Source organism: Macrobrachium nipponense, chromosome 22 (genome assembly GCF_015104395.2).
Source record: "Macrobrachium nipponense isolate FS-2020 chromosome 22, ASM1510439v2, whole genome shotgun sequence".
NCBI classification, from domain to species: domain Eukaryota; kingdom Metazoa; phylum Arthropoda; class Malacostraca; order Decapoda; family Palaemonidae; genus Macrobrachium; species Macrobrachium nipponense.
Window position 1 is genome coordinate 51050779 of NC_087213.1, and position 26539 is coordinate 51077317.

A 26539-nucleotide genomic window follows, 5' to 3' on the forward strand; every position below is an offset into this window, starting at 1 on the left:
AGCTAATGTATCGCTATCGACGTGATGCTCTAAGTATTCAGTTCATTTCTAGTGATCAAACGGAACGGTCTCATGACCGAACTATCTCTCTTGTAATGGAGTTGAGAAATAAAGTTGTTGTACTGTTATCAACTTATCTGTTTGAATCATCTCCTTTATTCTAAGAAGAACCACTCTACTAAGATACAACATAGGAGAGAAGAAAAGAAGGAACCAGTAATGCTTACGAACTACAGTCGTAAGAAAAGACAACCAGTCTTTCGCCAAAGCGGAAGAAACAACATATGTAACTTTGTTTGACGTCTTTGGGCGTAATAAATTTATTAAATAATAATTCCTTGACATGGTAGAAAATTTGTCCTTCTCCAGACTCCTTGATTCTCCAGACTCCTTGACACAGTTGAAAAATACTTTTTGTTTGTCAATAAATTTTTTGAATTTGAAATTGAAAAATACGGTCTCTCTCCAGATTCCTTGACATGGTAGAAAAATACTATCCTTCTCCAGACTCCTTGGCAGTATGTGTTCTCTCCGTGTTTGAAAGGGGACGATTGGGCGCCCTGTTTTTGTTTGAAAACATTTGACAGTCTACTTTAGAAGAGGAAAGAAGTTTCAAGATGAAAGTACCCGAAATAGTTTTGGTTTTTTGTGATTAAAATGGTGTTATTTTGCTCGAGCCATCGTCTTTCCAAGGCAGACATTGGTTTTTATCTAAACGTTTGGTGTTTTTAATGTATTTTAATAATATATAAAGCTTAGGTTATTTTCAGTTGTCATTGTAGGCTTAGGTTTCAAGAGCCTGGAAGTAGTGGCGAATTATTTAAGGCTCCCAAACTGTTTTTTAGCCGTGTCTTTTAACACTAATAAACAATCTCTTAGGCTTATAATGCATTCGTTATATGTATAGTGTCGTGAATTCGCAGCGAACAGAGAAAGGTTAAAGCAATTAAGTGTTTTTAAGTTGCAGAGGTTGAGGCTACAATGTGGATATGTCATGCAAGGATGTTAACGTATGACTTCTATTTTGAAAATTTTCCTGAAAATTTATGTAGTGTTAAGACAGGCTGCAAATAACGTCACGTTACCATTGTCATTTTCTGGAACGTAAAAAAATCTCTCGCTAGTATGTGTTCGTCCATTGACAATTAAACATAGCAGTTATCTGAGCATCGTAGTAAACTTTCAAATACAAAGTAAGGTAGGCTTTATTGGATTTAAACAACGAAAATTCTTCATACGTGACTTTTGAAGTGAGTTCCGTCTCTGCAACCCAGATTGGCCTTTTCGTTAAACTAGTTATTACCAATTCTGACAAGGAAAAAATGAACTGTTAATGTCTGCCGAGTGAAGTGTTTTCGAAAAAACATTATAAAGGAATTCCTTCAAACTTGTTCATATCACTGGTGTGTAAATGTGTTTTTTCGACCATGAGGCTTAGGTGGTTTTTCATGTCCTTACAAGTCCTAGTTTTTTTTTTTTTTTGCTACCGTAACGTAAGTCCTATTTTTTTTTTTTTTTGCTTCCGTAATCAGTCTTTTTGCTAACATAAGTCCTAGTTTTTTTTTCCTACCGTCAGTCCTAGTTTTTTTTTTTTTTTTTTTTGCTACTGTAGTCCAGTTTTTTTTTTTTTTTTTTTTTTTTTGCTACGGTAGTCCTAGTTTTTTTTATTTTTTTGCTATCCATAAGTCCTAGTTTTTTGTTTTGTATTATTACAGTTTCAACCATTATGGGAAAATCTATTATATTGATATTTTTCCCGAGTAAAGCACGTGATAACAAAAACACTTCTTCTCAATACATTATTGTCGCTAATGCATACTTACAGAGAAAAAAAAAAATTTAGTTTTACCTCGAATTTTTCCTAAGTCGGGAGAGGTGTTTCCTCTATGGTAATGTTTACTTTTAATGAGCCCTCTAACGTACTTTCTTACGCAAACAAAAGCAGTTCCAGTTACTCATTGATTGGCTGAGAGGTGTGACATCGTTATGACGTCACGGGTTTCATAACCAATTACGAACGACTTTAGTCGAAAACTAAGTTTCACTAGCATTTCATCGGAGTAAAAAAGTTACCTGTCTAGTGTCCACTGCTATCCTTGTTTGACTGAATACTCTAATAATTAAGCAAAAAAACGGCATTTTGTCTTCTTGTAGCTATGGCAGAGGCAGTGGCTGCCCTTCTGGCATTAATTTTGACAGACCTTCGATTTCCTACCAATTGTTTGCAGTGCAATGTGGTCGTCGGGTACCTGGCTACTTCCTACTTTAAGTTGCATGTCAAGGAACCTTGCAACGGCTTCACGTTTTCCTCAAAGCAGCAGCACATCTTTATCAACCAACAGTTTAAGGTAAGCTTCATTAATTTCTAGAGTATATTATAATGGTGGTAGTATAACGATGTATACAGCAGTACCATCACTTTGGATTTGATTTGATGGATGTTGGGTATGGCCTTAAGGGGGGGTCGCAGGGGGGGCGGAGCCCCCGCCACCCCCCCGCTAGGCCTAGGTAGGGGTACAGGGCCCTAGGTAAGGTTAGGTGGTTGTATTAGGTTCGGTAGTGCCCCGAAAATCACTTTTCTCCTCCTCCCCCCACCCAAAAACCCCGCTTCCCACTGGGATCCCCCATAATTGAAGTAGTAGGTTTATGCTTAGATTTTGTGTGTAAGAGTAACTCTTAGTTTCTTTTTTTTTTCATTTCCTCATGTTTCTATGTGATGTGTAACACCAATCTGGTCGTTTGTTGCCGTTTTTCGTCGTTAATACTTGAAAAACGGATGCGGCCTTCTCCTGGACCATTTACCTTTTCTGGAAAAACTCGTTTTTTTTTTTAACTCCAATTACATAGTAAATCTCTAAATCGGATGGTTTTGCAGTCAAAATAAATGTTAAATCCGTTGGAACTACATTATTTCTGATGCAACAAAAATATTATTATTCCAGTTTTTCCCATAATGGTTGAAACTGTAATTTACCTTTTTTTTTCCTTTTTTTCTCTTTTTTGCTACCATAAGTCCTAGCTTTTTTTTTTCTTTTTTGCTACCGTAAGTCCTAGTTTTTTTTTCTTTTTTGCTACCATAAGTCCTAGTTGTTTTTTTTCTTTTTTGCTACCGTAAGTCCTAGTTTTTTTTTTTTTTTTTTTGCTACCGAAAGTCCTATTATTTTTTTTTGTCTTTTGCTACCTTAGGACCTAGTTTTTCTTTTTTTCTTTGTTTGCTACCAAAATTAAAATTCCTTTTTTTTTTTTTTTTTTTTTTTTTTTTTTTTTTTTGCTACTGTAAGTCCAAGTTTTTTTTTTTTTTTTTTTTTTTTTTTTTTTTGTTACCGTAAGTTCTAGTTTTTTGTTTTTGCCTACGGTAAGTCCTAGTTTTTTTTTCTTTTTTTGCTACCGTAAGCTGGTTTTTTTTTTTTTTTTTTTTTTTTTGCTACCGTAAGTCAAGTTTTTTTTTCTTTTTTGCTACCTTAAGTCCAGTTTTTTTTTCTTTTTTGCTACCGTAAGTCTAGTTTTTTCTTTTTGCTACCATAAGTCCCTAGTTTTTTCTTTTTTTGATACCATAGTCTAGTTTTTTCTTTTTTGTTTTTTTGCCGTAAGTCCTAGTTTTTTTTTCTTTTTTGTTTCTACCGAAAGTCCTATTTTTTTTTCTTTTTTGCTACCGAGTCCGTTTTGTCCTAGTTTTTTTTTTCTAAAGCCTATCCTGTCGAGAAAGTCCAAGTTATTTTTTCTCTTTTTTTGCTACCAAAAGTCCTTTTTTTCTTTCTTTCTTTTTGTCTACCGTAGTCCCAGTTTTTTTCTCTTTTTTGCTACCGTAAGTCCTAGTTTTTTTTTTTTTTTTTTTTTCCTTTTTTGCTGCTGTACGTCATTTTCTTTTTTGCTACCATAAGTCCTAGTTTTTTTTTCTTTTTTGCTACTGTAAGTCCTAGTATTTTTTTTCTTATTTGTTACCGTAAGTCCTAGTTTTTTTTTCTTTTTTTTTTCTTTTTTGCTACTGTAAGTCCTAGTTTTTTTTTCTTATTTGTTACCGTAAGTCCTAGTTTTTTTTTTTTTTTTTCTTTTTTGCTACTGTAAGTCCTAGTTTTTTTTCTTATTTGTTACCGTAAGTCCTAGTTTTTTGGTACCCAATAATCATCATTATCAAACATGGATCTATATTTTCCATGCATTTCTCTTTATTTATGATTATGTCCAAAAAGGGTATGTAACAGAACCTTTTTATACATTTAATCACTTGTTATGATTATATCTAAACATATGTTACGAGCACACTCCTAAGAAACCATGTTTAAAGTAACTTTTTGTTATTCAAGGCTTGAATGGTAGCTGTCCGAGCCTAATGTAATAAATACATGTTTTGAAACAGATAATTACATATCTGAAATAGAATCCATGACCTGAGGGGTCATTGGTGAATTAGGAGCGTCCATACCGTGACTAAGACAAATCTAGATCACGCGGTGCAATGCCTGCAGTAGCCTGGTTTAAGTTTCTTTGAAAACATCATCGATTTATATCTTTGTCAACTTTTTCATAACACCTTCCATGGGAAGCGGTTGACCTGTTAACCTGCGCCGGAAACTTGTAACTTCCGACCGCGGACTACATATGTTTTTTATGTGAATCGCTGAGATAGAGCTAGTATTCGCTATCGACGTGATGCTCTAAGTATTCAGTTCATTTCTAGTGATCAAACGGAACGGTCCTCATGACCGAACTATCTCTCTTGTAATGGAGTTGAGAAATAAAGTTGTTGTATGTTATCAACTTATACCTTTGAATCATCTCCTTTATTCTAAGAAGAACCACTCTACTAAGATACAACATAGGAGAGAAGAAAAGAAAAGAAGGAACCAGTAATGCTTACGAACTACAGTCGTCAGAAGAAAAGACAAACCAGTCTTTCGCCAAACGCGGAAGAAACAACAATATGTAACTTTGTTTTGACGTCTTTGGGCGTAATAAATTTATTAAATAATAATTCCTTGACATGGTAGAAAAATTTGTCCTTCTCCCAGACTCCTTGATTCTCCAGACTCCTTGACACAGTTGAAAAATACTTTTTGTTTGTCAATAAATTTTTTGAATTTGAAATTGAAAAATACGTCTCTCTCCAGATTCCTTGACATGGTAGAAAAATACTATCCTTCTCCAGACTCCTTGGCAGTATGTGTTCTCTCCGTGTTTGAAAGGGGACGATTGGGCGCCCTGTTATTGTTTGAAAACATTTGACATCTGCTTTAGAAGAGGAAAGAAGTTTCAAGATGAAAGTACCCGAAATAGTTTTGGTTTTTTTGTGATTAAAATGGTGTTATTTTGCCCGAGCTCGAGCCATTGTCTTTCCAAGGCAGACATTGGTTTTTATCTAAACGTTTGGTGTTTTTAATGTATTTTAAATAATATATAAAGCTTAGGTTATTTTCAGTGTCATTGTAGGCTTAGGTTTCAAGAGCCTGGAAGTAGTGGCGAATTATTTAAGGCTCCCAAACTGTTTTTAGCCGTGTCTTTAACACTAATAAACAATCTCTTTAGGCTTATAATGCATCGTTATATGTATAGTGTCGTGAATTCGCAGCGAACAGAGAAAGGTTAAAGCAATTAAGTGTTTTTAAGTCCTTTTTTTTTCTTTTTTTTTTTTTGCTACCGTAAGTCCCAGTTTTTTTTTCTTTTTTGCTGCCGTAAGTCCTAGTTTTGTTTTTTTTTCCTTTTTTGCTGCTGTACGTCATTTTCTTTTTTGCTACCATGTAATTTTTTTTTTTTTTTTTTTTTGCTCTGTAATTCCTAGTCTTAATTTGTTGCATCTGTACTTCCTAGTTTTTTTTTCTTATTTGTTACCGTAAGTCCTAGTTTTTTTTCTTTTTTTGCTACTGTAAGTCCTAGTTTTTTTTCTCTTTTGCTACTGTAAGTCCTAGTTTTTTCTTTTTCTTTTTTGCTACCATCAAGTCCTAGTTTTTTCTTTTTTACTTCCGTAAGTCCTAGTTTTTTTCTTTTTTGCTACCGTAAGTCCTAGTTTTTTTCTTTTCACTTTAGTAAGTCCTAGTTTGTTCTTTTTTGATACCGTAGTCTAGTTTTTTCTTTTCTGATACCGTAAGTCCTAGTTTTTTTTTTCTGCTACCGTAAGTCCTAGTTATTTTCTTTTTTGCTACCGTTAGTCCTAGTTTTTTCTTTTTTGCTACCGGAAGTCCTAGTTTTTTTTCTTTTTTTTGCTACCGTAAGTCCTAGTTTTTTTTTCTTTTTGCTACTGTAAGTCCTAGTCCTTTTTTTTTTTTTGCTACCATAAGTCCTAGTTTTTTCTTTTTTGCTACCGTAAGTCCTAGTTTTTTTTTCTACCGCAAGTCCTAGTCTTTTTTTTCTTCTTTTTTGATACCACAAGTTCGATGTTTTTTTTTTTTTTTTTTTTTTTTTGCTACTGTAAGTCGTTTTTTTTTTTTTTTTTTTTTTGCTACTGTAAGTCTTAGTTGTTGTTTTTTTTACTACCGTAAGTCAGTTTTTTTTTCTTTTTTGCTACCGAAAGTCCTGTTTTTTTTTTTTTTCTTTTTTGCTACCGTAAGTCCTATTTTTTTTCTTTTTTGCTACTGTAAGTCCTAGTTTTTTCTCTTTTTTGCTACTGTAAGTCCTAGTTTTTTTCTTTTTTCTACCGTAAGTCGTTTTTTTCTATTTTGCTACCGTAAGTCAGTGTGTTTTCTTTTTGCTACCATAAGTCCTAGTTTTTTTTTTTTTTTTTTTTTTTTTTTGCTACCGTAAGTCCTAGTTATTTTATTTATTTTTTTTTTTGCTAACGTAAGTCCTAGTTATTTATTTTTTTTTTTTTGCTACCGTAAGTCCTACTTTCTTTCTTTTTTGCTACTGTAAGTCCTGTTTTTTTTTCGTTTTTGCTACCGTACGTCCTTAGTTTTTTTTCTGTTTTTGGCTACTGTAGTCCTAGTTTTTTTTCTATTTTCCTATCGTAGTCCCTGTTTTTTTTTATTTTCTTTTTGTGGGGGGGGCAGAAAACCGTAAGTCAGTTTTTCTTTTTTGCTTAAACCAGGGGTAGTCCCGAGTTCTTTTCTTTTTGCTACCGTAAGTCCTAGTTTTTTTTTGGGGACTTTTTTGCTTACCGGTAAGGCCGATGTTTTTTTTGGGGCCCGAGTTTTTTGGCGACCGTAAGTCCTAGTGTTTTTTTTGCTTTTTTCCCCTACCATAACTTCCGAGTTTTGGTTTTTTTTGGGACCGGGTTTTTTCGGGGGAAATACTGTTTAAGTCCTAGTTTTTTCTTTTTTGCTACCTTAGGACCTAGTTTTTTTTTTCTTTTTTGCTACCGTAGTCCTATTTTTTTTTATTTTGCTATCGTAAGTACTGTTTTTTTCTCTTTTTTGCTACCGTTAGTCAGTTATTTCTTTTTGCTACCGTAAGTCCTAATTTTTTCTTCTGCTACCGTAAGTCCTAGTTTTTTTTCTATTTTGCTACCGTAAGTCCTACTTTTTTTTTCTTTTTTTGCTACCGTAAGTCCTGCTTTTTTTTTCTTTTTTTTTTGGCTACCGTAAGTCCTAGTTTTTTTTTTTTGGCTACCGTAAGTCCTAGTTTTTTTTGTTTTTTTTTTGGCTACCGTAAGTCCTGTTTTTTTTTTCTTTTTTCTTTTTGCTACCGTAAGTCCTGCTTTTTTTTCTTTTTTTTTTGCTAACGTAAGTCCTAGTTTTTTTTTTTGGCTACCGTAAGTCCTAGTTTTTTGGGTTTTTTTTGGCTACCGTAAGTCCTAGTTTTTTTCTTTTTTGCTACCATAACTCCTGGTTTTTTTTTCTTTTTTGCTACCGTAAGTCCTAGTTTTTTCTTTTTTTGCTACCGTAAGTCCTAGTTTTTTTTTTTTTTTTTTTTGCTACCGTAAGTCCTAGTTTTTTCTTTTTTGCTACTATAACTCCTAGTTTTTTTTTTTCTTTTTTGCTGCCGTAAGTCCTAGTTTTTTCTTTTTTGCTACCGTAAGTTCCATAGTTTTTTTTCTTTTTGTTTTTGCTACCATAAGTCCTAGTTTTTTTTTTCCTTTTTGCTACCGTACATCCTTTTCTTTTTTGCTCCCATAAGTCCTAGTTTTTTTTCTTTTTTGCTACTGTAAGTCCTAGTTTTTTTTCTTTTTTGCTACCGTAAGTCCTAGTTTTTTTCGTTTTTCCTTTTTTTTGCTACTGTAAGTCCTAGTTTTTTCTTTTTGCTACTGTAAGTCCTATGTTTTTCTTTTCTACTCCGTAGTCCTAGTTTTTTCTTTTTTGCTACCATAAGTCCTAGTTTTTTATTTTTTGCAACTGTAAGTCCTAGTTTTTATCCTTTTTTGCTATCGTAAGTCGTAGTTTTTTTTTCTTTTTTGCTTACTGTATTCCTAGTTTTTTCCTTTTTTGCTACCGTAAGTCCTAGTTTTTTTCTTTTTTGCTTCCTAAGTCCTAGTTTTTTCTTTTTTGCTACCATAAGTCCCTAGTTTTTTATTTTTTGCACTGTAAGTCCTAGTTTTTATCTTTTTTGCTATCGTAACGTAGTTTTTTTCTTTTTTTGCTACTGTATGTCCTAGTTTTTTCTTTTTCGATACTGTAAGTCCTAGTTTTTTTCTTTTTTGCTATCGTAAGTCCTGTTTTTTTTTCTCTTTTTTGCTACCGTAAGTCAGTTTTTTCTCTTTTGCTACCGTAAGTCCTAGTTTTTTTCTTTTTTACTACCTTAAGTCCTAGTTTCTTTTGGGTTTTTTTTTTTGCTACTGTAAGTCCTAGTTTTTTTTTTTTCTTTTTTGCTACCGTAAGTCCTAGTTTTTTTTTTTTTTTTTTTTTTGCTACCGTAAGTCCTAGTTTTTTTTTTTTCTTTTTTGCTACCGTAAGTCCTAGTTTTTTTTTTTTTTTTTTTTTTTGCTACCGTAGTCCTAGTTTTTTTGTTTTTTTTTTTGCTACCGTAAGTCCTAGTTTTTTTTCTTTTTTGCTACCGTATGTCCTAGTTTTTTTCTATTTTGCTACCTGTAGCCGTCCTTTTTTCTAGTTTTTTTACTGTAGGTCCTAGTTTTTTTCTTTTTTGCTACCGTAAGTCCTATTTTTTTCTATTTTGCTATCGTAAGTCCTGTTTTTTTTTTCTCTTTTTTGCTACCGTAAGTCAGTTTTTCTATTTTTGGCTACCATAAGTCCTGGTTTATTTTTTGACGTGTTTTCAGTGCCACCATAAAGTTACGGAGTTTTTTAAAAGGAATTTTAAGTCTTAATATAAATCGTAGGTGGTTTCACTCCTACCATAACTTAGGTTTTTAACAGGTTTTTTTTGTCCTTCCAAGAGTTTTGTATTAAAGAGGTTTTCTCAGTCCTACCAAAGTCTTAGGTTTTTCCATTGTTCCTACCATAAGTTTCAGGTTATGTCATGTATTTTCATTGATATCATAAGTCTCAAATTATTTTAGCGTTTTTTTTCTACCATAAGTATTAGGTTCTTTTGACAGGTGTTTTTAGTAATACCATAAATCTGTGGTTTTTTAAGTTTGGGTAGATCTCATAACTCCGCGTCGGGTATTTCAGTGTTAGTTTCCTATAGTATTTGGGTTATTAGGAATTTATCGTCCTTTTTTGGGGCTAGTACTAAACACGACTTAAAAATTTGACGCCCCAATCCCTGGTGGCTGTCGTAATTACGGGAACGTTCGATGTACTCCGTGCTGAGTTAGTCTAGAATTACCTTTTTTGAGTATCTAGTCCTAACTTAAGGTCGCCCTCATTTCAGATGGGGGCCAAATACCTTTTCTGACAGTTTTGAGTCCTAATTTTAGAGCGGAACCAAAATTTCTCTTAAAATTGCATATAGTGCATTAATTTACGCCACTTATTCCCTGGTTTAACAAAACCTTGACAAAACCAGAGTTTGCTGTGAATTTGGACCGGAGATAGGGTTTAAGTTACGAATTAATGAAGCTGTAGCGGACAGGAAGCGGCAATACATGCTCGATGTCATGCTGTTAGTTTCATTGTTGAAGTTTTAAAAGTGAAAAGTGAGACACTCAGATTTCGGTCATTCTACAGAGGGTAAATTTAGATAAAGGTCACATCCGTACGTATGTAGTGTAACAATTTTTTGGCTAAATATGGAAAAGATTTCATTGTTACAGAAAGTTGAAAGTTAAGTGAGTCTTAATTCCGGTAATTCTACATCGGGTAAATCTGAATAAAGGTCACATCCGTACGTATGTAGTGTAATAATTTGTTGGCTAAGTATGGAAAAGGGTGCCACCCCCGGACCCCAGAGTGGAATGGTTTTGTGGGGAAATATACCACCACCACCACCACCACCACATGGCTGCTTATATAACCTCTATTGGAATATAGGAGAGGTTTGGATACTAGTTTCATAAAACTAGTAAGATTGTACCAGAATGTCCCGTGATGGCGGTAGGCGATATTTGTAAGCCCCCCCACCCCCACCCCCAATGATAGTTTTGGCGTACAATATTTTGTTGCATACTACGCAAGTTAAGCATTACTTAATCTTTGACGTAATTTATCAGCTATAAACATTTTTATCAAGTTAAGCATTACTTAATCCTTAACGTAATTTATCAGCTATTAACTTTTTCATTAAGAAGTTAAGCATTACTTAATCCTTAACGTAATTTACAACTATAAACACTTCATTGTTAATAAATAATCCAGTTACGTATGAGTAAGGTTGTATTTATCAAAATACAAACATCATTAGTAAGGCCCCCTAAGTAATGTTAGTTTTGGTGTACGAATTTTCGTTGCATACTACGCAAGTTAAGCATTACTTAATCCTCTACGTAATTTATCAACTATAAACACTTCCATTGTTAATAAGTGAAAATCCAGTTACGTATATTGAGTAAGGCTGTATGAAAATACAAAAATTATTAGTAAGGACCACTGAGTAATGTTAGTTTTGGGGTGCGATTTTTTGTTGCATATTACAGAAGTTAAATATTAATTAATCCATAACGTAACTTATCAACTATAAAGTTTAAAGTGAAAATTCAGTTATGTATATTAAGTAGGGCTGTAATTAAAATACAAACATTAGTAAAGCCCCTTAAGTAATGTTAGGGTTTTGGTGTACGATTTTTTGTTGCATACTACAGAAGTTAAGCATTACTTTAGCCTTCGCGTAATTTATCAGCTATGAACACTTTAATTGTTAAGTGGAAATCCAGTTATGTATATTGAGGAAGGCTGTATTGATCATGATACATTATTGTAAGAGCTTTGTACTGTGTGCACGACGACTGAAGAGGACCGTCGCGTAAATGCGATCGAAAGCTCAAATTTTTTACCAGTTATTTTGATAAATACAGCCGTGCTCATATACCCAATTATGGATTTTGGTAGATCTATATTACTATTCCGCGGCGGCCTAGACTGGCAGTTGCGGTTTTTCTGTGCAGTTTCACCCCTTGAACAAGAATTTTAAGTAATATTTATTCGGACGGCTGTAATAACCCCCAGGGGCTCGTACTAAACACGGCGAAATACATTTGACGCCCCAATTCCTGGTGGCTTTCGTATTCGCTGGGACGAACGATGCGGTTATGCGGAATGCTTATATAGAAATACCTTATTTCCGATCACAGCATGATGCATTACAGATCGGTTGATTTTTTGGGTTTGGCGGCTATCTTCCCCTTTACTTCCGGTCCATGGTTATTTTATCGACAATTGTTGCTTCTAATGAATAGGAGTGGGAATCGACAGAAGGGTTTGTGTCCATACTTATTCTGTCAAACATACGGCTAAGTATCCGGATTTGTGGCCCGAGGAGGAGGTCCCTGACCAAGAACCACCTTGTCCCTGAAGCCACCACCGACCATTTTGACATTTCAGATTTGTGTGTTCGTGAGTGACGCTAAGAACTTTGTGGGAAGTTGCGAGAATCAATTTATTACTATAAGTTGAACCTCATTTATATATTACGTAACTGACATTTGAGCATATTGTAAAGATGAAGAAAATATCACTGAAAGTTTAGCAGCTCAGCTCAGATGTCACTCGGTAGCAAAACCTTTGTTTTGTCTCGATCGTATGTATAACCTTAGACTTTAGAGAAGGGTTGCCATAGATGCATAGATGGGTTTTGTTGCTGTTTCGACCGAAAAATAACACAAATATATTATAACTTCTGATTTGTTGATGGCCCAGCACCTGTGGCTGGCGTGAGCAGTCACCATTGGTCATTATTTTATTTTCCCCTTTATTTATTTATTTATTTTTTTTGCACCGGTTGAATGAAAAAATAATTGAAAACTTTCTTTTCTGATTGCTATGATAAAGTAGCTTGGACGGCAATTAACACCCCCACCCCCCGCCCTCCCACCGCCCCCCCATCCACCCCCCCCCCCCCCCCCCTCACCACCCCCCCCCCCCCCCCCCCCCCCCCCCGCCCTCCCAGAATTGGTTGCGAACGATTGGTTAACCTAGCATTACGGGTCGTCTGTCATATTGGAGACTTGGATTTCCGCCAAATAGTAAGCTGTCAGTAATAGTTGTTTTCAATGATTTAACTAATAATGGTGATATTAGCGTTACATTTGCTTCATAATCAGAAATATCTGGTATTCACTAAGCTTCGGACAGGGATTGTAATGAAATGTATAGGAGATTCGCGCGTGTATTGCCTTACGATATATCTTGGCGCTGCGTAACGGCGTACTTATGACTTAATTTTAAGCGTAAATAATTTTCTACATTTTTAACAAAGTAAAATTTGCACAATCAGTCTATTGATATTGAATTTTTTTGGAAAGCCGTAAGGAGACTTGCATATTAGACGCAAGTAAATTCCAGCTTAATCTAACAGATTAAATCAAAGTTGCATAAAGTCTGTCGCCATTGAATTTGTGTTTTCGGAAAACGGTAAGGAGACTATATATTAATAAAACCAGCCAATTGAGGGTCTTATCAGATACTGAAAAGCAACACCCCCCCCCCCTCCACTAGAGTTTTCTAGAGTAGTTATCAAGGACTTAACATTTCTTTGGGGTCATTTTCTTTTATATTTACAGTCTTTTGTTTTTCATGGTCATCCCAATGGGATTTTAATGAACAAACATGCCGTAAAAGGTGGATATTTACGTACCGGGTTAAAATACGTGGGGGTCACTATCTATGAAAAATTACCCATTTAATATTTTTCACGTTAACCTAACCTCGACAGTTAACTAGTTTTGTTGAAAATTAAGTTTCATGCTTCACTTGAGTCACGAAAACTCTATGATTTTAGTTAACGATATGCACAGCCTTGATTCCTTGAGAGTATCGAGATGAATGGTATATTTCAATGTTTACATTTTTATGTAGTTGAATTGTTCATTTGCTAGGCATTGTTACAGAAACCTGTCTAGCAAGGCATACTGGAAGTTAAGTATTTGGTGCTCTCTCTCTCTCTCTCTCTCTCTCTCTCTCTCTCTCTCTCTCTCTCTCCTGCTATAATTGCTCCAACCTACTCTCTCTCCTCTCTCTCTCTCTCTCTCTCTCTCGCTATAACTTGCTCTACCAGACCTCTCTCTCTCTCTCTCTCTCTCTCTCTCTCTCTCTCTCTCTGTGCTATAACTTGCTCCAACCTACCACGACTATAACTTGCTCCACCTACCACGCCTCTCTCTCTCTCTATCTCTCTCTCTTTCTCCTGTCTTCTCTCCCTCTCGCTAAAGAATACTCTCCTCTCTCTTCTCCTCTCCTCTCTCTCTCTGTGCTATAACTTGCTCCAACCTACCACGATCTCTCTCTCTCTCTCTCTCTCTCTCTCTCTCTCTCATAGATATATTAGAAGAATATAATCCTTCTAACTGGAACAAATCAACTGAAAACATCTTGAAAATAATTGAAGAAGTTCCAAATAAAATCCAAGTGGTCAAGAGACTCATAAAGAAAATATACATAAACCAACATAGTTCCGACAAAGGGGAAAATGAAATAAGGTGAACCGTTGTGAATATCCTAATTTGATGCATTAGGGAAAAAGAATGTCCCAAAAGGCATGCAAAACTGTGTAAGGTGGTAGTTATTAGCATAGTTAATCCACAAAACCTAATCAGAAAATGTGCTGCATGCAACATTCCAACCCATCCACAATGTGCTGGAGGTAATGCAAGATATGAGAAAAGATACAAGAATATTTTGTTCAACATGTCTATCATGGATAGACAATGTTATTAAATCAAGATTGAATGTACAAATAGTTGAGGATGAAGAAGAGGAGGAAGAAGAAGAGGAGGAAAACGGAAGAGAAGTAAACAAAACTGAAATGACAGAAAAAATAAGGAAGGAAAACAAAGAACAAGGATAAAAAGGTATGGATGCAGAGATACTCATTGATACTGACATATTGAGGCAATAAAGCAGCAATACTTACGAAAGAAATAAATTACGATATGACAACACAAAAGAAAATCCCGAAGAGGCTCTACCCAGATCTACACAATGACGGGAAAGAGGAAAAAATAGACAAAAAAAGACAGTCTGCAACCTTTTGAAAAGAGGGAATTGCAGATTTGGAGAAAGATGTTACTACAAACATCCTAAGGTATGTCACAACTATGAAATCTATGGTAAATGTGCATACCTAGATGGCTATGAGGATGATTGCAGAGATCTGCATCCAAAAATATGCAAAAACCTAAAAGAAGGAAAAGGATGTAAGTTCGACAAAAAATGTAAATATGTATATGCACCCTGTAGCCATGAATCATAATCAAATAATCAATCTAGTAATAAAATCCAAGATAAGAAAGAAACAAATAAAGAGAGGAATAAAGAATATCAGGTAAAAGAAAAAAGCAAGCCATCAACGAGATATGCAGAGATGTCAGCAAAAAATTTCAAAGCATCAGCTCCAAAATTCTACTCAAGAGATAATAACTGTATTTATTATGCAAGAGGATATTGCGAGAAATCGTGGAGAAAATTGCCAGATTCAGAACACAAAATTGAATAATTATGATTTGAAGGAAGATCAAATTATTTATGGAAAAGTTGGATTTTTAAAATGTCAGAATTTCTGGAAATGAAAAACAGAACAACATACCAGAACAGGAAAGAGACCTGGGAAAATCCTTATTACTACCAATGTTAAATGAAGGAGAAAACACGCAAACCATCATAGTGATGAATGCGCAGGGTTTAGTTACGAGTAACTCAAAAAGAAAAATAGAGTACTTAGAAGAACTAACCCAAATTGAAAAAAAATAGATATAATGAATATAAGTGAAACCTGGTATTCCCAAGAGACTGGGAATGATGATCAAATAAAAGGGTTCCAAACTTATAGATCAGATAGAAAAAATAGGAATCAAGGGGGAATCGCAATATATTGGAAAGACAAAAAAAAAAAGGAAAAATATATGAGAAATATAGTAACTCAGAATGAACTAATAGCAGTAGAATTTGAATCTGAAAAATTAATGAACATAGTAATATATAGACCTCCTAATACTAAAGAGTTTGACTTAATAATAGAAAAATTGGATGATATATGTAGAAATCACAAGGACTGGACTATTCTCCTATCTGGTGACTTCAACTTTCCTTTCGTAGACTGGAAAGAACGAATAGGAGATTGTGGTTGTACTTATACATATAAAAAAGAGAGTAATAGTAGTGCAGAAGATAAGAGACAATTCGAAAAGCTATTAGATATGCTACTAGAATACAACATTCAACAAATAAATCACCTGCCAACAAGAAAGGAAAATACTTTAGACCTAGTATTTGTGAACGAGGTGAATTATGTTAAAGAAATAAGTTTCTAATGGGAGTATTTCAGACCATAATGTCATAGAATTAACAGTCAATTCCAAAGCAAGTGAAAACAGAGATAAGCAAGAAATGAAAAAGTGGGAAGTATATGGAAAATACAACTTCTACAGTAAAAATATAAAATGGTCAGAAATAAATGAAGAATTAAACAAAGATTGAGATAACATTTTCGTAAGTGATGACATAAGGGTAAATACGGAGATATTATATAAAATAGAGAAAATAGTGGATAAATATATACTGAAGAAGAAAAGTAAACATCAGTCATGCATACCAAGAGACAGAAGGATCTTGTTCCAGAAAATCAGAAAGTGGAAAAAAGGTCTTGCAAAAGAAAAAAAAATGCATGGAAAGTTATAGAACTAAAAAGTAAGATAGAAAATGCAGAACAAAAGATTATACAATCAAAAGAAAATGAAAAACGGGACTTGGAAGAAAAAACCCTAATAAATATCAAGAAAACCCCCAAACTATTATACTCATACACAAAAAAGATGAATAAAAGAAGAATAGAAATAGGCCCTCTAAGAATTGAAGGGAGATTAACAAATGAAAAAAAGGAAATTTGCAACATACTGGCAGAACGATATAAGAGAGAGAATTCAACACCCTAGAAGTAGATAATGAAGATAATGATATAGAAGTAAGGGACAAAAATAGTGAATATTTAGCTGACATAGAAATTAATGAAGCTGATATTGTGCAGGCAATTAATGAAATTAAAAATGGAGCTGCTGCAGGGCCTGATGGAGTTCCTGCTATTTTGTTAAAGAAAGTAGTTCATTCTATCGCAAAGCCACTTGCAATATTATTAAGATAGTGTAGATACAGGCAAGATTTGTGATGAGCACAAATTAGCATATATCACCCCTACTTTCAAAAGTGGATCAAGACTAGAGGCAAGTAATTATAGGCCTGTGAGTCTAACATCACATATTATGAAAGTGTATAAAAGGGTAATGAAGAAAAATATTATGAAACATTTAATAAAAAATAACTTGTTTAATATAGGACAACATGGTTTCGTACCCGGAAAAAGTACACAAACCCAACTGTTAGTCCACCGTGAGAACATATTCAAAAATATGAAAAGCGGAAATGAAACAGATGTGGTTTATCTAGACTTTGCAAAAGCTTTTGACAAGGTAGACCATAATATATTAGCGAAGAAAATTAGAAAACACAATATCGTGGATAAAGTAGGAAGATGGTTAAAAGAATTTTTACACAACAGAAAACAGATAGTTATTGCAAACGATGAGAAATTGGATGAAGCCAAGGTAATATCCGGTGTGCCACAAGGTACGGTGTTAGCTGCAATACTGTTTGTTATTATGATTGAAGACATAGACAGTAATGTTAAGGATTCGGTAGTGAGTAGTTTCGCTGATGACACAAGAATAAGTAGAGAAATTACATGTGATGAAGATAGGAACGCTCTACAAAGAGACCTTAAAGTATATGATTGGGCAGAGGTAAATAGGATGGTATTTAACTTTGATAAATTTGAATCAATGAATTATGGAGACAGAGAAGGAAAGCTATATGCATATAGGGAACCTAATAATGAGACAATCACAAATAAGGAAGCAATTAAAGACCTTGGTGTGATGATGAATAGGAACGTTATGCAATGATCAAATAGCAATTCTGTTGGTAAAATGTAAAGCAAAAATGGGAATGTTGTTACGGCACTTCAAAACAAGAAAAGCTGAAAACATGATTATGCTTTATAAAACATATGTTCGTAGTCCACTTGAATATTGCAATATATGGTACCCACATTATCAAAAGGATATTGCACAAATAGTGTGTGTACAATGGTCCTTTACAGCTAGAATAGAAGAAGTTAAGGACCTTGACTACTGGGAAAGACTACAATCCTTAAAATTATATAGTCTAGAAAGGAGAAGAGAACGCTACATGATAATTCAGGCATGGAAACAGATAGAAGGAATAGCAGAAAACATCATGGAACTAAAAATATCAGAAAGAACAAGCAGAGGTAGATTAATAGTGCCCAAAACTATACCAGGAAAAATAAGGAAAGCACACAGGACATTAATCCACTATGCACCAGCATCGATAATGCAGCGTCTATTCAATGCGTTGCCAGCTCATCTGAGGAGTATATCAGGAGTGAGCGTAGATGTGTTTAAGAATAAGCTCGACAAATATCTAAACTGCATCCCAGACCATCCAAGATTGGAAGATGCAAAATATACCGGAAGATGTACTAGCAACTCTCTGGTAGACATTAGAGGTGCCTCACACTGAGGGACCTGGGGCAACCCGAACGAACTGTAAGGTCTGTAAGGGGTCTCTCTCTGCTATAACTCGCTCCAGTCTCTCCTCTCTCTCTCTCTCTCTCTCTCTCTCGCTCCAGTCTTCTCTCTCTCTCTCTCTCCTCTCTCTCTCTCTTCTCTCTCTCTCTCTCTCTCTCTCTACACGGATGTTTTGTTCGGTTTACGCTTGTCCACCGAAATTGTTCTCTGATTTTACCTTCTTAGAAATTAGCAAAAATTTTAAGAATAAATTGGGAGAGTATTGGTTATGTGTTAATTGGACCAATGGTTATTCTGAAAAATAACTGATAGATAATAGAATATGCTCGATATAACAAGGTGTAAAGTATAACCATGTATGTCACGTATAGGTAGGTAAGAATGCGTCTGAAATTAACGCAAATGTTTTATTAAGAAGTGGAGAGACTTCGAGGTGAATAATTATTTCAGGGTAGGAAGTCAATTCATTTTTTTTATTATAATACAGGCATAACGATGTACTGTATCAAAAGTAACAAGTTGCACTTTTGTTTGGTCACTGTTTATTGATCACTTTCAAGTGTCAAAAGGAGTTAGTTGTAGAATTAAACGACCTAGTCAGCAAAGTTAGCCAAGTACCAGTTTTCCTTTGATGGCCCGAAAGGAATATTACTGTATCGAAATTGCAATATAATCTATGGCAGACAAAATTCCCAACTCTACATAGCTTGAATATTTAAAATATCTTTTACCAGATTCGCTTGTCGAAAGGAAACTTGTGTTAAATATAATTTTTATTACTGTAACTTACCCAGTAATTATACAACTGTAGTTTCTACTCCGGTAGAAACTGCAGCTATATATCATAAAAATATCATTTTTATTAGTGTAACTTACACAGTAATCATACAACTGTAGTTTTTACTCGGGTAGAAACTACAGCTGTATAATTAATGGGTAAATACTAATAAAACTTTATAAAAATGTCTTTTTATTGTAACTTACCCAGTAATTATACAACTGTAGTTTCTACAGGTAGAAACTACAGCTGTATAATTACTGGGTAAGTACTAGTAAAACTGTTTTATTATAAAAATATACTTTTTAATGAGGTAATTCCTTTGACAAACTGATTTCTGCAAAATCGAAGCAGCCTGTACTCTTAATTTCCTTTGACAGGAGGCCGTTCTGAAGACCTATAGTGTCCTATATCATAACAATCCCTGAAGGACCCTTACAGGGGTTAGGGAAGCGTGAAGATGTTATCAAGGATGAAACCTATTAGATGCTTAACTTGGCTGCTGCTGATAAAACATAATGGCAGGTAAATTGGTGGGGAAAACTTCTTATTGGCAACCTAAGTTTGAATTTGTGTACCTAGACTCGGCTTTCAACATCTCAAGCTAATGACATTACAACTAAGCTCTTTTGTCAATGTAGATTCGAAATATATTTAGTTTAAAGTTTATTATTTTGAATATAAACTAATTCAATTTCTTTTTTTGTGAATATCCCTCTCTAATGTACCCTATTTTACAGGACTGTTCGAACTTCAAATCACCACTTCTTCCTCTGCAGTTTTTTCATAACGGCTGATGATGGCAGTTAAAAGAATCGGTTAAACTTTTGGACATTCAAGGTATTTAAAGATGAAATTCCTACACCTTTTCTTAAAGTACCAAGGAGTTAGAGAGCTTGAAACACTTGAGAAAATTGATTTTGATTGAATTAGTTCAATGAATGATTACAGATTAATCCCTTGGGCAGTACAGTTAGACAAATCATTTTAAAACATCCAACACTTAGTTAGCCTTTGATTTACTAAATTATCTATTTCCATATCCTTAGTTTATTTTATTCATTTTTATTTACTTTTTTGTAAGCACAGAATTTTGACTAGCCTCTTTAGGCCTTAGTTTAATAAATCTTCAATATTAAGTATTAAATGCTAAATTGCTATCCAGAATGGATGTACATTTCAAGGAGGAAAGGCAGAAGGTGGAAGTGAAATGAATAACGTTTATTTTTTAATTAACGTAAATTAGTAACTGCCAAGCGTGACTTGGATGATTAGGAAGTGCTTTAAGAAGACTTAACCGCAATGCGTACTTTTCCAGACATAACTAGAAAGAACGAAGAACTTAATGAAGGCCAAGCAAGAGTAGGAGAGGATCGGTTGTTAGGGGATGGAACAAGATAACCACTAGTTTTTCAGGTAACTATACAAGAAAGGTTCTACATTTACGAGATAACTAAGTGCATAGTCAAGTGAGGTTTTGCGTTTCCTAACTTAGGTTGCTTTATGTTTTGTTTTTCTTAGGTCAAACTCAAAAGATAATTTTGGTGTTGTTGAGGCTAGTTTCAGTAAGATATTTAGCATAGTTTCTCAATTTCATAAAACGTAATTTTGGGGTTGGGTCTGTTCTATTGGTCATACTTTTGTCTAACAGTCTGTCGTATGTTTAGCCTTAAACTTATAATAGTTTTTTATATATACGTACCCAGTTCATACATAAACGGAGCCTTCCCTCCTACCCTTAAGTATCTTAAGTTATTAATTTTCCTTTGCATTTGATTACGATTTGAAGTCTGTCAAAATTTATTTAGAAATCGTAGTCATTCAGGATCTTAATTAGTTTTTAAAACCATCTTTGTAGTCAAGATCATTTTTAGTTATTTCACCTCTCCCCTGCATCCTCCACCCATACTTATGAACAAGTCCTGTTACTTGTTTTTGTAATGTTTCCTTTGAATTGTAATTCCTCCGTAAGTCTCTTTCGTATCCCGTTATTGGCACATGTAAAAAGACGGTTGCTTAGCAAGAGTAGTGCATACACTTATTGTGCTGTTCGCCCTGACCTAAAACTTTCTCTCTCTCTCTCTCTCTCTCTCTCTCTCTCTCTCTCTCTCTCTCTCTCTCTCACACACACACACACACACACACACACACACACACACACACACACACACACACACGATCATTGCTGATACTTGGAAACATTTAATTAAGAGTAGTTCGGGCGCGAAAATCATATTTGTCCCAATTATTTGAAATAGAGCCATGTCTCGTAAACCACGGTAATGATAAATATTTAGTTAACTGGATAATTATCTCTAGTCGCGTTAACTTTGTGGATGCTGTGAAGTGCAGCATGAAATTCACTTTTTACTTGACTGTCCGGCTTGGAGAAAATTTTTTTTTTATCATTAAATCAATTTTTCTGACATGGAATGAGTTTTGATTGTTACCCTCTTAGGAGGGTGTTGCCGTCAGTACACCTCAAGTGGTGCACTGAAGGCATTACTTACGGTTCTGCAGATTCTCTTTCGAACCCATTTTCTTTCATTTTACTGTACCTCCATCCATATTCTTAGCTCCATCTTATTTTCTTCAACTGAGATTTTCCTTCCTTTTATGCCTTTCAAACCTTCTTATTGCCAACGTTTCAGAGATGAATGACCTCTTTAAGTCCCATCCTTGACCTTTTCCCTAAATCGTACATTCTCTCGATATGACTGTCACTATGCAAGGCGACATTGTAGTGCTGGGTTACGCAAGTTGAATATGGCTGAGTAAGTGGAAATTGTGGACAGTGTAGACAGACGTTGTAATTACGATCTTGACTTATTCTGCTTGTTCAGTGTATTTTTATACAGTGCTCTTACTTCATACTCTGTACCCTGTTTCCGTAAGAGGAACGCGGCCCGTTTCCGTAATAGTAACCGTCAATGCCCAACCCATAGTTGACAGCGGTATGTACGAGGATATGTACAATAGTATAAAAGTAGTATACATAAATGTTATATACTTGCATAAAGAAGGCTACAGCGCGCAACGCGTAGGACAGATTAGATTAGAAAAATCTGAGTTGAAAAAGTGTTAATTAACGAAGCTCGAGGTATTGTTTAATAGGATGTGTATCCCCTCCCCCCACCTCCATATCCTTAGAATCCTTCCTAAGAATCCTCAGGTTGGGATCCACTCATTCCCTGCGACACGAAGCTATTGTGCATAGAAATGAAAGACATGGAAAGGAATTGACTAGTCGAAAAGTACTAAATAAATCTTACCTTCTGTTTGAATTGTACCGACATTTTTGTATTTTTAATTTGCTGAAGTGTGTATGAAGTACTTATTCATTGCCTTTGACATCGTATAAACTACTGACGTCAGTATGTAGCGGTGGTTTCCAACCTAATCTTGGTCATGCCCCACCTGGTTATTTTTTTTATCGACATTCTGATGTCTCCTGTTGTGATTTATAATTCTTAATATTCAAAACTTGAATATTAAGAATGGAAGAAACTTAAGAAGGCCATTAACTAGGTTTAAACATTTTCGAATTTCCCCCGCCCCCCACCCCCCAACCTTTACGTCAAATCGGGAATACTATTTCACTGAAAGGGGTAGCTTAGACTATACTCGCGTGATACATCAGCATTTTGACAATGCCAAATAGTCATTAGCTTTTGCTACTGGGAAATTTCAAGTGGTTATAATCCAGCACAACAGTTTTCCTCCTTTCAAGTATTAAAATCCAGCTTCAGAATTTATTCGCTGTGAGCTTTTAATACTGAACAGGTAAGAAGTAGTTATATTTGCAATTTCTTATGGGTTAATAATCTTTATCAACTTAATTTTTTCCCTTTGATGAACTGAAGTAGATAATGTAAGTTTTTTTTATGCCAAGATAGTCTATTCAGTTTTCTAAATGTTTGACGTAATTACTGCTTGGTCACTTCCTCAGTCTTTTCATATCTTTTGTTGATACTTGGAAGTTTTTACTTTATCATACTTTTTTTTAACTTTAAATTAAATCTGTCTTCATTGCCTTTTCAAGTTCTTAATTTACGCGAATCCTTAGCAAGCGATTGAGTCCTCTGTACTTTGCAAAATCACTTGAGCTAAGGTCATTGCAGGCGTTTCCCTTATCAGCCTTTGTATTCTTTGTATTCTTTCATGTTACTGAAACTTCTCCATTTTCGTAGAAACCACTCCAAAGCTATGAAGAATATGTAACGCCGTAGAAAACAGCCCTCCGTGGACAACGGGTTATAGAGAAAAGGTTGCAAGATGTCAAAATGTTAGGGCCAGCGCTATGAGAGAGATTCATACTTAATATAATTTAGCTATTCAGTTTTAGGTCTAGTAATAGCAATTACCACTTATTCCTTGTTTCATAAGTTGGGTGTTTTAAGTAAGGTTGAATTCTCATGGAGCCACTTACAAATATTGCAAGAACTTTTGTGATTTCCATCTTCTAAATAGTGGTTATTGAGTTAATCATGCATGATTCACTTACATTGTAAGAAATGTGTGATTTCCATCTTCTAAATAAAGTGGGTATTAAGTTAAGCATTGTAAGAACTCCTGTGTGATTCCATCTTCTAAATAGTGGGTATTGGTAATATCTCATATCTTGGTTTTTGTGAAGCCCTCAATCACTTTTTTGAACTCTTAATTTGCCCTAATGAAACTTAAATGGTGCAACATCTGGACATAAGGGGATGTCCCATTCTTCCCTAAGCAACATTTTGATTGTAATTTTGATATTCTGGTTCCTCTATATCTTCAAAACATAATTACTATATATGCAAAGTTACTTACCTTTTGTAGTGATCCCGCAATTTTAAGCTCTCTCTCTCTCTCTCTCTCTCTCTCTCTCTCTCTCTCTCTCTCTCTCTCTCTCTCTCTCTCTCTCTCTCTCTCTCTCAGGGGCGACGTGATAACCAAGGAATATTTGGCTAAAGTGTTTTATGAGGTAGGCAACATTCCTAGGAGTTCTTTTGCCTTTACTATAAATTTTTTTTATCTCCAGGTTATCTTTACCTTCGGGACGAAATAGAGAAAATTGAAGAATACTTCTCATATTCAACTCTGCCTCTACGACGAATGGAGACGAAGAATACATCTCATATTCAACTTTACCTCTGCGTCAAAATGGATTAGATTGAAGGATACTTATCGTATCCAACTTTGCCTCTACGACGAAATGGAGAAGATTGAAGAAAACTTATGTTCAACGTTCATATAACCGAGGCGTCTCCCTTTTGTCAGCTTCTCCCGCATTCCCTCCCCCTCCCCCTCTCCCCCCCTCCCCCCTTCCCCCTCCCCCCTTTTCACTCCCCACCATCCTTCCAGCTTCATCAGATGCCGCATAATTCTTTGTCAAGAAGTGACCAAAGAGTTTGAAATATAGGTCTTGCATTGCATTTACAGAAAAGCCTGTTGTTCATTTGGTCTGCCATTCCACTAAGTATGTAGAGAGCTGATTTGTGTTCTCGTTGGTGCCAACAAGTGCTTCCAGTTGTGTTAGACAATTAAGGTTGATAACCATGGTAGATGTTAGGTATTTGTTCCGTTTAAAAATACAGCAGTTTCCTTCTAAATTTTCATGTTAGAGATTTGTCCCGTTTAAAAGTTCATCTGTTTCCTTGTAAATTATTATTAATTTAGGTATTTGTTCCGTTTAAGAATACAGCTGTTTTCTTCTAAATTTTCAGTCATTGTTAGAAATTGCCTTGGCGTATCCTCAAAGTTGCTCAAAAATTTCAAAAGCAGAATTTTATGAATTTCGACAGCTAGGAACTACAGTTTAGTTTTAAGAATCCTATGTGGACTTTCATATTAACAGTAATATCAGAGATGAAAATATATTTTAACATCTTAGAAGTCAGATATTGTTGAAGATTGAATTGATACCGAATGTATACAGGTTTTGGGGTAATGTTTTGAGCATTTCCATGTGAATGTGTATACTCAGTTTGGTCAATGACAGAAAATTGGTTCTCAAGGTTTCAAAGATTACAAAATAGCCCCGAATTTCCTTTATTTGAAATTTAATTTCAAATGCTACCGCTAATTTTTGAATTTCCCGGGAGGGAAACTTAAGTATAATAGTTAATATAAATAATTTAGCGTATAAATGTCCATTATTGACATAAAAGGTAGATACTTATGTAAAGGGGAGGTAAATGTTATTAATATAAAGGGGAAGTAAATGATGTTAATATAAAGGGAGGTAAATGTTATTGATGTGAAGGGGAGTTAGATGTTATTGATATAAAGGGGAAGTAAATGTTATTGATATAATGGGGAAGTAAATAGTATTGATATAAAAGGATATAAATGTTATTAAATGTTAGGTAAATGTTATTAATATAGAGTTAAATATTATTAACAAAGGAAAGGTAAATGATAATTTTTGACGTAAATGGTAGATAAAGGTTAATCATTAAATCAGAAAAATATTTTGACATAAGTGGAATATAAAAAAATGAGTGGAAGGAATATTTTATTAAAATAAAGGAAAGTGAAATGTTAAATCTTAACAAATGTTAAAGGTTGATTATTAACCACAGGAGGTTTATAATGCGCTGTTTTTTCAATGATTCCGTAACAGACATTTAGGGTCTTAGAAGGGTAAAAAAAACTCCAATATCAAATTTTGAAGAAGTCATAATTCACGAAAGCATCTCTTGTCGGTGTCGTTGTACTGAAGGTAGAAATTTTTTTCTGGTTTGACTTTAAGGTCTTCCAGATTTTATATTAGATTTTCTAGAAGGTTTTCCAGATGGTTTTCAAAAGGTTTTTCCGGGCGATTTTCCAGGTTTTATAGGTGTTTTTTCAGATGATTTTTCAGAAGGGCTTTCCAGAACGTTTTCCAGATTTGTCAGAAGGCTTTCAGATGGGTTTTCCAGATGGGTTTTCCAGAAGGCTTTCTAGATGATTTTCCAGATGGGTTTTCGCTCCATGGGAAGTGGTGATTGTGGATACTTGAAATGGATACTGATGTGCTGGAATTTTCTGTTGAATTGTGTAGAAATTCAACAGAACAGAAAGAATTGAAGTATTAAAGTAAGAATAAAATTGTAAAACAGTGCAGAAGGAAGAGTATCTTTTGTGTTCCAGAAGTAAAAGTATCTGTGTCCCTGAGAATGAGGATTCATGTAGACCCTCGATCCATTACCAAATGTTCAAATTGTCAAGAATGTTTGCATACGCTTGAGTCATGCTATTTGTCCTAATGAACTTAACTATTTCTATGAAGTCTCTTCATCCACTTGCAATGGTGTAAGGAAAAGAAATTTCTTTGTCTGTTCTGAGAGAGAAACTAGTTTGCCTGACCAGAGCCTAGTTGAAAGTCTTTGAAAGGTTGTCATATGCCTGAACTTACTACAATTAATTTACGAATTACTGTATAATGACAGTAATAATTTGTTATAAATTTATTCCATTTGATGTATGATTTTCTATGTCCTGTAGTTTTAAAGTATCAACCTAACTAATGCGACAAGTACTATTACCAAGCGGGTGAGTGTGCTTAAAAATGATTTGAAATTTAAATTTAACTAAGATGACGGAAGTTTCATTCAGAGGATTAATAAGTAGAAAATTGTCTTGAGATTAGCGAATAATTACCAATTACAAAAACCATCTTCGATTTTGGTCCTCGGAAAAAGGAAGTGTTTTTATGTATTCATTCCACGAATCAATGTTAAATCCCCCACCCCCCTCTCTCCCAAAAAGGAAATATTTTT

At 34.6% G+C, this 26539-nt stretch overlaps 1 long non-coding RNA gene across 4 annotated transcripts; it reads left to right on the forward strand.

Annotated features, from left to right (window-relative positions):
• Positions 1 to 573: 573 nt before the first annotated feature.
• On the forward strand, positions 574 to 24070 carry LOC135198394 (uncharacterized). 4 transcript variants are annotated; one of them, XR_010310793.1, is made up of 5 exons: positions 574 to 623; positions 19178 to 19322; positions 19538 to 19637; positions 20116 to 20213; positions 23818 to 24070. It is a non-coding gene; the product is annotated as an uncharacterized LOC135198394 (long non-coding RNA). The 4 variants fall into 4 exon arrangements; XR_010310792.1 differs by having other exon boundaries at positions 606 to 703; XR_010310790.1 differs by lacking the exon at positions 574 to 623 and adding an exon at positions 5226 to 5348.
• The last annotated feature ends 2469 nt before the right edge of the window (positions 24071 to 26539 follow it).